The sequence below is a fragment of the Puma concolor genome, chromosome D2 (genome assembly GCF_028749965.1).
Source record: "Puma concolor isolate L17-30 chromosome D2, mPumCon1.1.hap2, whole genome shotgun sequence".
In the NCBI taxonomy this organism is placed as follows: domain Eukaryota; kingdom Metazoa; phylum Chordata; class Mammalia; order Carnivora; family Felidae; genus Puma; species Puma concolor.
The window spans coordinates 17,732,530-17,746,178 of record NC_141677.1 but is presented as its reverse complement, the minus strand read 5'-3'; positions in this window follow the sequence as shown (position 1 = coordinate 17,746,178).

Below are 13,649 nucleotides of genomic sequence, written 5' to 3'. Positions count from 1 at the left end.
CCAGTGGAATGGTGGAGGCCAGGGGCTGAGACGGGGCAGGGGGATCCTCGTTGACTGGTACATAATTACAGTTTGAGAAGAAGTCCTGGAGGCGGACGGCGGCGACAGGGGCCAACGATGTACCTGATGCCGCTGAAATGTACACATAAAGGGTCAAATTAGAAAATTGTATGTTGTATATATCGGCCACAATAAAACAAAATGAAGAAAGAAAGACGGATGGTGGGAGCCTTCCAGCCCATCAGGGATTTGAAGGAAACAATCGGTGCTTTCTTGTTTCAATACTGCAATCAAAGACGTAGGCACGCAGGCTCTTTGTTCTTCATTAACCCTCAAACACCCCAGAAGCGTACCCACGACCTATCTCAGGAGGCTAAGATAACGGAGGTTGTGGGAGTTGAGGAACCGTCTGGAGGTTACACACCTGCTAGGAGGTAGAGGCCAACCATAAGTCTGTCTGATGCTGGGGCTCCTGGGTGGCTCAGCCAGTTGAGAATCTGACTCCTGATCTCGGCTCAGGTCCGTGAGTTCAAGCCCCGCATCCGGCTGCACGCCGTCAGCGCAGAGCCTGCTTGGGATTCTCTCTCTCCGCGCCCCCTCTCCCCCTTCTCCTGTGCATGCGCTCTCTCTCAATAAATAAAGAAACTTAAAAAAAAAAATCTGATGCTACTGAGGCCGGCCCCCTCAGAAACGGGGCAGCAAAATCCGCCCTCACAGCTGTTCCAGACTTGAAAGTGCTCCAGTCCTGTCGGTTTCATTTCTCCTCCATAAATGCGCCCCCGTCACAGATCCTGCCTCTGCAAAGGATGTTGACCCTTTCCCTTGTTTGGTAATGTGGGATCCCTGTAATTCTGCAAATTTGCTACAAGGCAGGCTCAAATGCCAAGGGGGCAGGCTGAATATCCCCAGAAACCAAGGGTTCCCCAGGAGAAGCTGGGAAGGAATCTCCCACAACAAACGCTTTTAAGTGAAAGGCGGAGTTCCCAGGCCACCCTCTCCGATCCTTCCCAAGGTTGTTAGCACGGCGTCGGGCAGTGCGGGTGCTTAAGCTGTTCATAGTGACGTGGTATTTGGAGAGGAAACAAGGAGTAGGCTTTCTCTTTCGTACGCACTTGACTTCAGAATACCTCCTCAAGTATCCAAACCCTAGGTCCAATGATGTCCACCCCAACAAGTGATATCACATAATCCTCTCTGAGACTGGGAGCCAGAGGGGGTTATATGATAGCTGATAGCTGCCTTCCTTAAGTTACTCCAAGCCCCAAAGGGCCCTGACTTCTGATCTTTGGGGTCCTGGTATCAAAGCTCCCAATCCCGTGTTTTTCCCACGACTGCTTTCCAGAAGTGCCTGTGCAGATGATGTTTGCCCCCAAGCGGGAGAAAGCAGCTGTTAACTAACTTAGCTAGACCCAGGGAGAGAGGCTGCCAACACAAGCCAGTCAAGTCTCTGTGGCTCAGAGTAGACACCGAGAGGATGCCAAGCGGTGGCGGCTGCGGTTGGTGCTGTTGTGGCAGGTGTGGGCACAGAAAGCAGCCGAGGACAGGGGACCAGAGACCCCGGAGAGACACATGGGGCGCTAGAGAAGAGCTGAAATGAATCTCAGGACTCAGGGCCCCAAGAGACGGGGTCAGGAGCGTCTCCAGGGCCAGGCAGCCTGTTGGGGTAACTTGGGACTGTGCAGAACTGGAAAACTCTCAACTGTAAAACACACACACACACACACACACACACACACACACACACACACACAAGTGATAGATGTTCAATGTCAAAAATTCAAACAACAGAGAAGGGGGAGAGTAAAACAGGAAGGGGGAGAGTCCCCGCCTTCCTGTTCAAGCAATTTCTCTCCTTTCTCTCCTCTCCCCGGGGTAACCGCTATGAGCTACCAGCAGTAAACATATACCCTCTGGTCTTTTCTCCGGGTATTTGGAAACATGTAGAGACCTCTTGCTCCCAAATCAGAGGTCACTTGAAATGTTACATTCCTTTATTTTTTTTTTTTTAATCAAATTTAAATCTGACTCCAAGCCCCCATCCTCCGTCACTGGGGCTTCCTCGCCCCAAGAATGACACAGGGATCCCGGGATCCCGTGCCAGCCAAGGAGGACATCCCCCATCGTGAGCCCAGGGGTCCTCTCAGATCCAGTGGCTCCGCCGATTCTGTGTCTCAGGAGCACTCGTATCTTTGGCACACTGAGGTACCCACTCCCTGGGTCGAGCCCCGCAGGGCCCATGGGACTCCTTCCTTGCTGAGGTTTGCTACCCGTGGGGCAGTATCAGGTTTTCCTCTGCTTCCAAACCCTTACCTTCTGCTCTTTTCAGATGGTGGGAAAGTTCGTGCCGGCTCTTGATTCTTTTTTTTTTTTTTATTCTTTTTAAAAAATTTTTTTGATGTTTATTTATTTTTGAGAGAGACAGAATGAGAATGTGGGAGGGGCAGAGAGAGAGAGGGAGACACAGAATCCAAAGCAGGCTCCAGGCTCCGAGCTGTCAGCACAGAGCCTGACGCGGGGCTCGAGCTCACAAACCATGAGATCACGACCTGAGCTGAGGTCAGATGCTTAACTGACTGGGGCCCCCAGGCGCCGAGGGCACACACGCGAATATAACGGGATCACACAAAGGGGTCCCACTGTACGTAATATTCTCTAGCTCGCTTTTTTCACGGAAGAATATCCGAGACGTGCTTCTCTGCCAGTCTCTTTACATCAACATCTCCTTTTTCAAACAAAACGAGCAGTTTTTTTTTATTCCCTAAGTCATTATGCCATTTCTCTCTTAATGGGGATGTGGGGGGTTCCTTCAGAAAAAACACCTACTATGCCGCACTTGTCCGCGTATCTCTAAATGCAACACACACGTATTTCTGTAGAGGAGAGACCCAGAGGGCAATGACTAGATTAGATTGGTGGGCATATGCTCTCTGTCATTAAATGAGTATTGCCAACTCTTTCAACAGTGCTGAACCGGGGCGCCTGGGTGGCTTAGTCGGTTAAGCGTCGACTCTTGATTTTGGCTCCTGATCTCCCAGTTCATGGGTTCGAGCCCCGCGTCAGGCTCCACACTGACAGTTCGGAGCCTGCTTGGGATTCTCTCTCTCTCTCTCTCTCTCTCTCTCTCTCTCTCTCACACACACACACACACACACACACACATTAAATAAATAAATATTAAAAAATAAAATAAAAGTGCTGGACCAATTTATGCCTCCACAGGATCTAAACACACCAGTTCCCATGCCTCCTTACCCGTTGTGATCCTTTTCCTTCTAAAAATCCATCTTGGAGGTGAAAAACAGCCCCGTATTGCCATTTCATTTTGCATTTCCCTAATCGCTGGAGGAATCGAGTGTCTTTTGAACCTTGCTGGCCATGTCTGTTTCTTCTCTATGAAGGATCTCATCTATTAGGTTTTAAAAACCCCGTTCTTACGGACTCTAAAGACAAGGCGTTTGTCTAGTTCACGGATGCTAAACCTTTGTCTTACCTAAGTTACGGTGTCTTACTCCAGTTCTTCCTTTATCTGTCCACCGTGATGGGGACTCCGACCTAATTGGTAAAGGGTAGGCAAAATCGGTAAATGTTTCAGAGCTCCAGCAAGTGATTCTAATCAGCCAGGATTGAGAGCCACCGGTGCAAAGAATAAAAGAGGCACCAGGAACCAGAAGAAGTGAGCGGCGTCTCAAGTCATTGAGATATCAACACGAAGCCATCTTTACACCAGCCCTTGCCATCTCCCTGGTTTTTTTCTTACGTTCTGTTTCATGCACCATAAGGAGTTTCTCTCCAGCCTGGCCCCCTTTCAGCAGCATCCCACTGCCTTTACAATGAAACCCAAACTTCTCACCCTGGCTCCGAGGTCCTGCACGACCCGGCCCCCCGTCTATCCAGCATCATCTTAACCACTCCTACCCCAGCTCCCTCTCCATCAGTCACTGCTTTCTTCTCTGCGACCTCCCCAAGGGCTCTGTTCCCACTGTCCTCTCACCTGCATCTGCTGCTCTCTCCTTCCCTCTCCCCTCCCCTCCCCTTTCTCTCTTGCACAGTGTGCTCCCTCTCATTCTGTCTCCACAACCCTTTGGAGATCTCTAAGAGACAACTCCCCCCGCCCCCCCCCCCCCCCCCGTATTATTCTCCACCACACCCTGTTTATTTCCTTCATAACCTACTGTGATTCATGATTATTTAATGTACTTATTTATTTGGGGTTTGGAAGCAAATCGCCCCACTGACACGTAATTTCCACGGGAATGGCCACCAGGACATTCCACTGCCTGGCACATTTCTTGGCACATTCTTTGGTCACAATGTGTGAAGTGATTGGATCGTAGCTTGGCCTGCCAGTGTCCCTTCCACACCCAGCCCTCCCCATGGCAGAGAACGATGGCTGAGGAGAAGAGAAGGATGTGGCCCTCGGGCTGCAAGGTGTAACGTGCCTGACGTTGTCTCCCCTACGGCCCACGTGCCTCTTGGTTTCCCAGGTCACCGACGGGCTGGCGCATCTCAGCAATCAGTGGGTGCCCGGGCCTCTGCCGAAGTTCAAGAGTACCCAGCCCCTGCCCACCAGCCCCCAGTCGGGGCCATTGCTCCCTCTGACTGTTCCCTTGACACCCACTGTGCGACACCTGGACTTCTCTGTCCTTCACCTTCGGCATATTGAAATTAGAGGGGTGAAGGGAGGGTGAGAATGTTCCTTAGAAACACTTTGTCCTTTTTGTGAAGTGGACTTCAAGCTCCCAATGGAAGCCACACACGGTCCCCCTCAATTTTCTGTTCTCACAACCACATATGTAGGAAAAGTCTAAGGCATCTCAAAGGATCCGGATGCCAGACCTTCACTAGGTCTTTCCAGAAGCCCTTAGTAACCAGCCAGGGGAGGGGCAAGGCTGCTGCTCCCTGGTCTCCTCTGAGGAGGGGACCTTCTCAGAGCGAGCGCCCCACGGCGCTCAGTTATGAACAAAACGTCTGCCCAGCGTCTGAGTGCAACCATCCTGTCACTGTGGGTTGCTGAACATGCCAGACTTGCCTGCGACAAGTTGTCACGTCTCTTTAGAGTGACAGCCTGCAGCCCATCAGTCTGGAAAATAAGAAGTTTACCTCCAGGAGAACGCTGAGAAAATTGACCACCAAATACTGGTGGCTACACCCAGCCTGATGGGTGTTCTCGGCTGGAACATGGCATTGGTTAGCGAATGTACGTGCTGCTTCAAGGCGACCATGGACAGAGTTGTGGATATGACAACAGGAAATTTGTCCTTCAACCTGAGGCTGTTTTCTAGTAAATCCGGGGTCCTCTGGGAAGGGTTTCCATCTGAGGGAACCAAGGTTCGCCCTCTGGGATATAACCTCTGAAACACCAGTCATAATTTCCCTTATACCGAAGCCCAGGATATTTCCCGAGGTAATCCACAAGGCTCCCCAGTTTCCGGGTGGGGAAGCATTTATTACCTGGAGAGACCCTTGGGAATGTATGGTTTGTACAGTAGTGATTACTATCAGTCAGTTCAGCTTGTTTCCATTTCTTTCTTTCAATGTTTATTTTATTTTTGAGAGAGAGAGCATGAGTGGGAGAGAGGCAGAGAGAGAGGGAAACACAGGATCTGAAGCAGGCTCTGGGCTCTGAGCTGTCAGCACAGAGCCCAACGCGGGGCTCAAACTCATGAACTGCGCGATCATGACCGGAGCCAAAGTTGAAGCTTAACCGACTGAGCCACTGGGCGCCCCCCTGAGTTTATTTCCATTCCTCAGCAGAGCCACACAGTCTCAGGGGAGCACAAAAGAAGTGTGACTAACACACCCTGTCCCTCCCACACTCCTATGCCTCCCCCCTTTTTTTAAAAATCCTCCTTCAATTAGCTTTTCCACAGCCCCTCTCTGTGTCTTGAGAGAGGGTCTTGGCTGGACCTCGGGTTATTTCACGCTCCGTTGCCAATAACGTCATCACCCCCCCAGGCCCTTGCGCCACCCCCCCCCCCCCCCCCAGTTCCTGGGCTCCAGTGGACCATGGGAGTCACCTCCTTCAGCCTAGATTCTGGCTTAAGGCTGAGATTTCTTTTTTTCATCCAAAAATAAAAATAACTTCACCGAGCTTCATAAAACTGCATTTTTTTTTTCCAATTGAATCGCCTACTTTATTGAATAAAGGGATTCAAGGAGAACTCCGGGAATGGTTATTAGCCACTAAAATGTCAAAGTTCTGCTTTCTCTGAAAAGTAATAATGAGGAAGCACTTTTACAGGGTTTCATATGGAAATTAGGTCTGGGCGCTCCCAACACTAGACTGACAGGTAGTTATCTCCTCCATGCTTCCTCTGCCCTCTTGCTAATTTCATTACCCCCCCAGAGTCAGCTAATATCTGAGGACGTTGGCTTTGATGACTCCAGGTCCTTATCTTCAGTCCAAACCTCCCCTGATCTCCACATGGACGTTCTGCAAAAATGTCAGCTCGGTTCTTGGTTCAGACCTCGCCACCCCAGGTTTTCCTTCGTTCGTTACCCCCTGGTGTCCTGGAACACCCATCCCATTGCACTCACCACACGGCATTATAGCCCTCTGGGTCCCCAGTGTGACGGACGTCTGTGTCCGCCACGTCCCCCTCCTCTTCTGCTAGGAGCTGGCCCCCCGCCCACCCACCCCCGTGTGTGGCTGTCCAGGAACTGCCGTGCTCCTCTGCCCCTGCCCCCTGGGTCACAGTTCATTTGCCGGGGGTGGGCATTCGGGGCAAGCGAGGCCAGTTAGAGACCTACTCCAAGCCCCAAACTGGGTCACCTAAGGAAGGATGCTTTCTGGGGTAGAGGGGCGTAGACGATGAGACTCTAGAGAATGCGGCTGCCACGCAGAGGCTTCCAAATGAAGCCAACACGTAGAGAAAGGAGGTGGAAAATCTTGTGCGGGGGTATTTGCATTCCTGATGCTTGGATACAACCTACCCTTCTTGCTTTTTGCCTGCTGAGACTTTCCCCGGATTCTGTGAGCCCAAGCGAGTTGAGGCTGGGTTTTGCAGGTTTGTTTGCTTGCTTTGGGGAGGAGGGTTTATTGTTCTTAAAAAGAGGAGAGAGGGGCGCCTGGGTGGCGCAGTCGGTTAAGCGTCCGACTTCAGCCAGGTCACGATCTCGCGGTCCGGGAGTTCGAGCCCCGCGTCAGGCTCTGGGCTGATGGCTTGGAGCCTGTTTCCGATTCTGTGTCTCCCTCTCTCTCTGCTCCTCCCCCGTTCATGCTCTGTCTCTGTCTGTCCCATAAATAAATAAAAACGTTGAAAAAAAAAATTAAAAAAAAAAAAAAAAAGAGGAGAGAAATGTTGTGGCGCTTGTCCCCTCACTCCCTCCACCCCTGGCATCTAACACGGCACCTGGCACATATTAAATACCTGAGTAATGTTTTAAGTACTTTTTTCTTTTCCTTTGAATGCATAAATTCATGTCTTCTTCTTATTATCTTTTTGTATGCCTTGCACCGACCACAGTGCTTGGTACACAGACAATGCTCAAGAAGGTTGACTGCCCTTGTCTTCAAGAGACAGAGGGGAAAGAGCCCAACTCCAAGAGGTAGGGGCAAGAGATGTAACAGAGGGGTGAACTGGACCATTATGCAATGGTAGAATCAATGAACGCCAGTGATTCAGTGCCTGTGGCGTGAATAGAGACGAATCAGGATTCGCTCAGCAACTATTCTGATTTCTGGCTGTCTGGCTTTGGTAACTGGGTGAATGATGGTGCCCTCTACTATCTAGAGAATACAGGAGAGAAACACATTTCTTCTTTGTTCTCTCAAGGTCCCGTGTGTCTTTCTTCGGGCCAAGGAAGTTTCCAACCCTTCCCACTGTGCTCCAGAAACACAACTGCAATCATCCTCAGTAATAAGCATCCACGAATACCTGCTCTGTTTAGAACATGCGTAGCTATTTTTGGATTACCGTCGGTAAAGAAACACATAGCCAACAAATTCCAAAATATCAAAATTCTAAAAATGAGTAAGGGCTTCTTATGGAACTATAATTTCACTGGGAAGCGATGATTTTTCATTTGCAAGCTTAAAAACTTATCAAATGAGTAAAGATAAACTCAGTGAATTTCATGCACCAAAAATTCAGATTCAGTCCCTGCGAGAGAAGGGACTGGAAACGGGGCAACAGGCAAGTCAGGGTGTGGACATGTTCCTGCCACTCATGTGGCTACAGTCGAAGCCCATCATTTTTCTGCTTTTAGAGAATATGAGCCTATCTGGGTGTGTTATCGATCTTTATTTTCCATCTGTCATTTTGGGTTCTTTGGAGATAAGTCAAGTTACTGTCTCATAGGACCACTATCAATGTTAAATTGAAAAATAACCATAGGCTGAAAGGAAATGAAGGCTATGTCTAGAGGGGCGTGTGTGTGAGCGAGAGAGACACACAGACAGAGAGACAGAGAAGTGCAACTAGTCTGCTGGGGTAAGTAAGCTTGGATTCTAGCACCACCTCACCTTTTGGGATGGAAGTTAAGGTTGGTTCCTTAACATGGAGCTGAGATTTCTAGCTACGTTGGCACTCTAAACTTATTTTGTGTGTGCCCACGGATAAATGTAGATTTCAGATAGATACTCCCAGTATCCTAAGCCAAGACCCTAGAACCCTAGAACTTTGTTTGCAAAACTCTACAGCCCAACCTCTTCTCCCCCAGAGCACAAAGCAAACCCACTTCAAGCCTGGGTCTTCCCTCCCTGTCTGGGGTTTGGGACCACCGGACTTACCTAAGGTTATATGGCAGACAGTTTCGGCCCAGAGGGTAAACATTTAAGGTATGGATGTTTTGTGTATTTCAAATCTCCGGACAGAGAAACAATCAGCCACATTAGAGCTACGAATAACAACTCCCAGAGGGGAACGGGCACAGATGTCCTCACGGAAGTAGGAAGAAAAGGAGGGACACGAGAGTGAGCCGTGCGTCACCCGGGGCTGAGCCGGAAGAACACTTTCAAGGTTCTTGAACGCCTTGGGCCTGAGAACAAGAGGCCCATTTTGTGAGCATTACCTCCTTGCCCGAAAGAAAGTGCCCCAGACCACAGCATTTATGAGACATCTGACCCCCGAGAAGTAATCCTATGTGATTTTTGAAGTAGACAGATCTCTTGGAGGAAGGTTTTCTGCTGGGTGAGCAGCTTTACGCACCTTGGTTTCATCTGACCTTGACGGGGGTGTTGGAGAACCGTGGGAGGAGGTAGAGGTGGATTTTGTGTGACGGGCGTGGAGGGGAATACGTGTCTCAGAGTCTCGCGTGATAGAGGATGATATGTAGAAGGTAGGGCGTCGCTGTCCGCCAGGCCACTAGCGAGATAAGAAGGCTGAGTTGGCTGGAGCAGAGGCGTGTTTCAAGGAGATCGGAGGTAACCATAGTAATGGCAAGCCAAAAGCGACAGTGGCCACAACTTACATCTACTGAGTGTGTACTAGGTGTCAGACATCCCGCTGACACTCTATATGTTTTACAAATATTTCACAGAACCCTGGAGGACTCTATGGTTAAAAGCATGAGGGCTGCCTCTGAGCTTTTTTTTTTTTTTTTTTAATGTTTATTTATTTTTGAGAGGGGGAGAGGGGCAGGGAGGGAAGGAGACACAGATTCCAAAGCAGGCTCCAGGCTCTGAGCTGTCAGCACAGAGCCGGACGCGGGGCTCGAATTCAGGAACTGCCGAATCGCGACCTGAGCCGAAATCGGACGCTTAACCGACTGAGCCACCCAGGCGCCCCTGTCTGAGTTTTAAGTAGTTCTTACGTTGCTGGGCCCTCTGGCTTCTTGAAGATTGTATATCCATGTTGCAAGACTCAGTCAAGACTCTTGTATAATTTTTTCATAGAAAAAAGTTTTTCCCAGGGCGCCTGGGGGGCGCAGTCGGTTAAGTGTCCGACTTCAGCCAGGTCACGATCTCGCGGTCCAGGAGTTCGAGCCCTGCGTCGGGCTCTGGGCTGATGGCTCGGAGCCTGGAGCCTGTTTCCGATTCTGTGTCTCCCTCTCTCTCTGCCCCTCCCCCGTTCATGCTCTGTCTCTCTCTGTCCCAAAAATAAATAAACGTTGAAAAAAAAAAGAAAAAAGTTTTTCCTGAACTTCTGGCCAAGTGGGTCTGATTTCTCTTTCTTTTATACCCCGATTGTACCTACACATCCTTCTTTCCCAACACCCATATCGTTCACTCCGTGCTCTGTTTATTTGCAGAGAGCCGGGGCCCGTGCGAGAACCAGCCGGACTTCCCAAGCTTCCTAGAACCTCCCCTAGCTCCGGACTTTAAAATTAACAAGGCCAACGTCACCTCACAGCTGTCCGAATGGCCAAAATAAAAACCACAAGACACAACAAGGGTTGGCGAGGATGTAGAGAAAAAGGAACCCTCGTGCACCGTTGGCGGGAATGCAAACCGGTGCAGCCGCTGTGGAAAAGGGTATGGAGGTTTCCCAAAGAGTTAAAAGTAGAACTACTTTACCATCCAGTAATTGCACTGCTGGGTATTTACCCCCAAAACACAGAAACACTGAATCGAAGGGATACAGGCACCCCTGTGTTTATGGCAGCGTTATTTACAAGAGCCAAACTATGGACGCAGCCCAAGGGTCCACTGACTGATGAACGGATAAAGAAGTGGTATGTACTGATGAGGAAAGCAAAGGCAAGAGAAAGGTAGCTTAAATGAAATGTCCTCCCAGCTTGCAGCCCACAGGCCCCTGAAACAGGCAGAGCGTGACCTTCCCCTTCGTGCCTTGATATCTATATTTTATTAAAGACTAAGAGTAACCTTATCTTTTAAACATTGTTTTAAATGTTTATTTATTTTTGATAGAGAGAGAGAGACAGAGCGTGAGTAGGGGTGGGGCAGAGAGAGAGGAAGACACAGAATCTGAAACAGGCTCCAGGCTCCGAGCCGTCAGCACAGAGCCCGACGCGCGGCTCGAACTCACAGGCTGTGACATCATGACCCGAGCTGAAGTCGGACATTCAACCGACTGAGCCACCCAGGCACCCCGAGTCACCTTATCTTAATAACAGCTCGCCCCTCAAGGTCCTAAAAGCCTTGCTTCAAAATTCCTTAGACCTTTACCCTATCTCTGTCCCCACTCCCTCCACAAACTTAAAAGAACAGTCAGTCATTCCTCACAATTCCAGGGCAGCTCTTTCTGGCCACGGGTTCGGTCCCCGTGCTGTAATAAAATCACCTTTTTGCAGCAAAAACATCTCAAGAATTCTTTCTTAGCCGTTTGCTCTCGAACCCGATACTTCCAAACTTCATCAAGTATGTGTGTGTATTTACTTATATATACACACTCACACACACACAATGGAATGTTACTCAGCCATAAAAGAGAATGTAATCTTGCCATGTGCAGCAGCAGGGATGTAGCTAGAGAGCATAAGGCTGAGCTAAATAAGTCAGAGGAAGACAAATATCATATGATTTCACTCATGTGTGGAATTTAAGAAACAAATGACCAAAGGGGGAAAAGAGAGACAGAGAAACCAAGAAACAGACTCTTAACTACAGAGCACAAACTGATGATTATGGGGGTGGGAGTGGAGGAATGGGTAAAATAGGTGATGGGGATTAAAGAGTACACTTATCACATTGGGAATAATAATAATAATTAGTAATAAGCCAAATAGGGTGGAGTCTGGGAAGGTGTCGGAGTAAAAAGCACCAGACATCTGTCTTCCCATCAAGACAATTGCACTGGCAGAATTTGCCAGATTATACCTCTTTTGGAACTCTGCAGACTATTGAAAGATCGCAACTTCCCGCGAAGCCGTAAATGGTAAATTGCAGTTAATTTCACCGGAGCGTTACCCATCCCCCACCTCCACCCTGCGGAAGGCAGTCATGTGTGTGTTTCCGGAGCCACCTGTCCAGAGCCTGTGGGAGCCAGGGGGGACAAAAAGGACCCAGTACTCCAAATATCAGGTTGCTGGTTGCTGCTTCTGATCACAGACGTGCAGACAAAGAAGCAGGCAGTCATTGCTTTGTACCTGTCCTCACTGCGGCAAGTGATCCCCCCGGGACCCTATCTGGCTCAAGTGACTTCTTGGAGATTTAAAAAGCTGGTGCCATGACTACCCTTCCCTTCATTTTTCCCTATTTCTCCTTTTGGGAGCCAGATGTTAAAGACTGGAACGTTCAGAAGCAACTACATACACGGGGAAAATCAGAAAGTGATTGTACTTGCCCAGGGAAAGGCTTGGAAAAGATCTCTGACAAGACCCGAAGTTTACATTTCAGGCTGGTCCTCAGCACAGAGACAGCCTACAACAAGAAAAGAAAAATCAAAAGCAGGAAGTAAAATCGATAAGAACAGCCAGAAGGCCCCGGGGGAGGGAGAGAATCTGATTTCCAGAGTTAACCACGTTATTAGGTTCCACTGGGTGTAGTCACTGGGTATACCGTGGCCATACAGAGTGGCATTTACCCCCCCACCCCTCAAAATTAAAAATAGAAATACCATGCAATCTAGCAATTACGCTTCTGGGTAGACGTTCGTAGCGGCATGAATCACAAGAGCCAAAGGTGGCAGTGTTACCGGTAGGAGAGGCTGTGTTGTGCTGATGGCAGCCTCCGTCCTTGGATTCCCCTCGAGAGAGAGTTCCATGAAGATCTGTGCTGGAGCAAAGATGACCAGGAGGAAGGTAGAGAGCACAAAGCAGTTTATTAAGGACGGTACACTCCCAAGGTGGGAGAGTGGGGCAGGTTCAGAAGTGGCCACTGCACCGGGTTTAGGGATGTCTTACTTTTCTTTTTTTTTTTTAAATGTTTTTAAAATTAATTAATTTATTTTTGAGACAGAGAGAGACAGAGCATGAGCCGGGGAGGGGCAGAGAGAGAGGGAGACACAGAATCCGAAGCAGGCTCCAGGCTCCGAGCTGGCAGCACAGAGCCCGACGCGGGGCTCGAACCCACGAACCGCGAGATCATGACCTGAGCTGAAGTCGGACGCTTAACCGACTGAGCCACCCAGGCGCCCCACGGATGTCTTTTCTTTTCATGTTCACATAGGTTATGGGTCATAGCTAGGGCGGTCTCCCACTGAGGTTGTTTCTGGTCATCAAAGGGACACCTCCTACTGGTTGGGGGGTGGGGAGCTTGGCCCCACAAGGTTCTTGCTGGAACCCTCGTGGCCATCTTACCCAGTGCTGCAGAGGTGGGGAAGGGGAGGTTGAAACCACAATGAAAATACATTCTAATGAAGCTATAGGTTACCCTGGGGTAGCGGTTGAAGAGGAGGGCGCATCTGTGTTCTGCATCTGTGGCTCTTGGTCTGTTAGCCCCAGGGTGTGGGAAGCCATAAGGCCAAGATGCTTAAAAGCCACAAAGTCAGGATGCTGTGCCCTCAGGCTCCTCATGTGTCACATTTATCACCGCCATTCTTTCATGTCGAACTGCCCACTCTACCAGAAGCAATCCAAGTGTCCACTGATGGGTGAATGGACAAGCGAAATGTGGTCTATACGTCTAACGGAATCTTGTTCAGCCTTGAGAAGAAAGGAAATTCGGACACAGGCTAACAACATGGATGAATCTCGGGGCGCCTGGGTGCCTTCGTCGGTTAAGCGTCCGACTCTTGGTTTTGGCTCAGGTCACGATCTTACGGGTTTGTGATTTCAAGCCCCGTATCGGGCTCCGCACTGACAGTGCG